Genomic DNA, 2872 nt, shown 5'->3' with positions numbered 1-2872 from the left:
GTGTGTGTGTGTGTGTGTGTGTGTGTGTGTCTCGTTGCAGAGATTGTGATGCTGGGTGTTTCCATTAAAGTTAAAGCTAAAGGTACGTGCTGTATTCTCCTCAGAATTACTGCCTTTAATTTAACATTTCACACATACTCACCGGCCCCAAACACACACAATTAGTATTGTTTTTCTGATATAACTGACATTCTGAGAGGCTGATTCCTGTTTTACACATATCTTTTATAAAGATTTATCATTTAGTTTTTTGGGGTGATGTATGTAAATATTATATTGTTAAATGACAAATCTGCCGTCCTTATGTTTTTCTATCCGGTACCACTGCTTTTTAGATAACCAGCAGCAAATGTAAGGCTTCTGATGATCTGGCATTTAACCATTTAATTTCACAACGTTTTCTATTGGTCATGGAATAAAATTTAGGCATATCACATGTATTCTTTCTTATTTTAATTTTACATTTTTATTTTTATACTGTCCGGTTGCCTGAGTCAGTCCTATGTAGAAACCACTTGATGTACCACCTTATATTGGGACTTAGGAGCAGTACAGAGCCACATTATGTCATTACGACATTCGGCCGCTTGGTGGGGATCTTGCTCCACTAATAAAGTAGTTCTTGATTTCAACGTTAACTTCCTCCCTGAGTTATGCTTGTAGGATCTCCCTTACAAACGGGTAGAACTCAGCCTGATTCTGTTTTCATTGCGATAAACTTTATTTAATGTTACTTCAGCAGACGTTGTGAGCTGGTCAGCGTTTATATTACAACTTTGCTTCTCAGCAACCTGAAGCAGGCCCATGTCATTTCATACTGTGGAGAGTTAAAAAAATTGGGGCCTCGGAGAATAATCCACATGTAAAAAGGATCTTCAGACTATGTGGATCTTTAAGTTAGAAAACAAACATACAAAGACTTAATGCACCGTTGCATATTAAGGATATTCCTGATTTGTGGAGTGGTTTCTAAAAAAAAAAAAAAAAAAAAAAATACAGGGCAGCACAGAGCTTCCTTATGTTCAATCACATCCATAGAGCTTTGTGTTTAGGCTTCACCCAGTGGAGAGATTAGCAACGAGGAGATTAGCAAGGAGTGAATAGCGAAATGTCGCTTTGATGATTCAAATGCAGACGAGTAAGCTGACTGACTTTCTAAACTGTCGCTGTTTGTTGGGTATTTGCAAAAAACGGGTATTTTGTGTTAATGGTCTTACAAAGATAAGGGAAATTGGTAAGGACAATAGTCAGGTAATCTCTGTATGAGGTAGAGTAACTATGTTGTGCGCCATGTCCCCATCTCATTATACAGACAACAGATCTTTCAAGCCAACCCTTTATTGCACTAGTAAAACAGGGCGCGGAGGAGTTCCAAAAATATCATATTCTCGGCAATAAATTGAAAACTTACTGCGAAAATTACTTCAGCTGATGAAATGCAACAAAGTCTGTATTTCACGCAGATGATGGCATCATTTGTGTTCTCCAGTCTAAGTGTTGTAAGAAGTAAATAATTAAAACATGGTGTAATGACATTTACTTTGGATGAAATGAGCAAAAACAAAAAAAAAAAACAGATTGGAGATAAAATCGCATCTTGGAACCAAATTCATATTCAAAGAATGAGAAAAACAGCCAAGATGCAGAAACATTGTTTATGAGATCATAAAAGAGTATTAAAAATATCTTTATTATTAATAAAGTTAGTTCATGTCGTGAAAGTTAGTTCATGTCGTGGGCTTGGTTGTGATTGTGTGTGTGTGTGTGTGTGTGTGTGTGTGTGTGTGTGTGTGTGTGTGTACGGAGGGGTTCGGGTGAAAGAGGACTGGTATTTTGTTTTGTTTTACATTTACATTTTCATAAGATAGTCCGTCTCTATGTGTAGCTCTCTAATCATATTTAGAGATGGGGGGCGGGGGGGAAGGTCGAAGGTGGATGAGCTGGTGCGAGAAGAAAACGCCACAAGGCGTTTACAGGCTGCGGGTGTCTAAAGGGCGCGTCTTAATCCCCTTCCCTCCCAATTTAGTTTCTCTATTGGAGCGAGGTAAACACAGTGTCATCCCGCTTTACACTACTTTATAGTTTGTTAAAGCGTTTACAGCCACTTTGTCCAAGACTGTTATCCTCCCCGGCCCTTCTCACATGTTTATGGAGATCATATTTCTAAAAGTAGTCTCTCGGATCTTCAGAGAGATGCTTCGAACCTCATTTATTTTCTCACCAGTAGCAGCGGTCATGAAAAGGGAAAGCAAAGAAAGCTCCCACAGCTGACTCTAAAACGTCCATTACATTTATAGGCAAGATCTTGTAAAAGCTGCAACCAATTAGGAAGCGCGACTCTTTCCCTCTCTGCCCTGGCTCAGCTCCCCTCTCTCGGTAGGCCGTTCCGACATGTTCGGCCTCCCAGTAACATCGCGCTCTCGTTTCACAATTCAGCGAGATACATAAGAAAGAGCGACTGTATATGACCAGTACATAAACCTCCACCTCCATCCATCCATTCACACTCAAAACTATTGTTCTCTGGGTTAGTTAGTTTGAAGTGTACACTTGATGATACGCAGAGCGAGAGAATTCTCGTTTATTTTACCGTTTGCACCCTGCTCGACGCCGGCAATTCTTCTTCTGTCTTTATCCGCCAACCTCTGTATTAAGAGTCAAGTTCCTCCAGTCAAATGATTTAAAAAGGCTCTGATTCGGCGAAGGACAAAATAATAAAAGGTTGAATGTCAAGTTTGGGGCTTCTCTACATTTGCCTAAAAGATGGAGAACTGTTAATAGACGCAAATTAGAAATGACACACACACACACACACACACACACACACACACACACACACACACACACACACGCCATGGCTGAGGAAAGAACG

The sequence above is a fragment of the Poecilia formosa genome, unplaced genomic scaffold (genome assembly GCF_000485575.1).
Source record: "Poecilia formosa unplaced genomic scaffold, Poecilia_formosa-5.1.2 Scaffold704, whole genome shotgun sequence".
Taxonomy (NCBI): domain Eukaryota; kingdom Metazoa; phylum Chordata; class Actinopteri; order Cyprinodontiformes; family Poeciliidae; genus Poecilia; species Poecilia formosa.
This window is presented reverse-complemented; position numbering follows the sequence as displayed.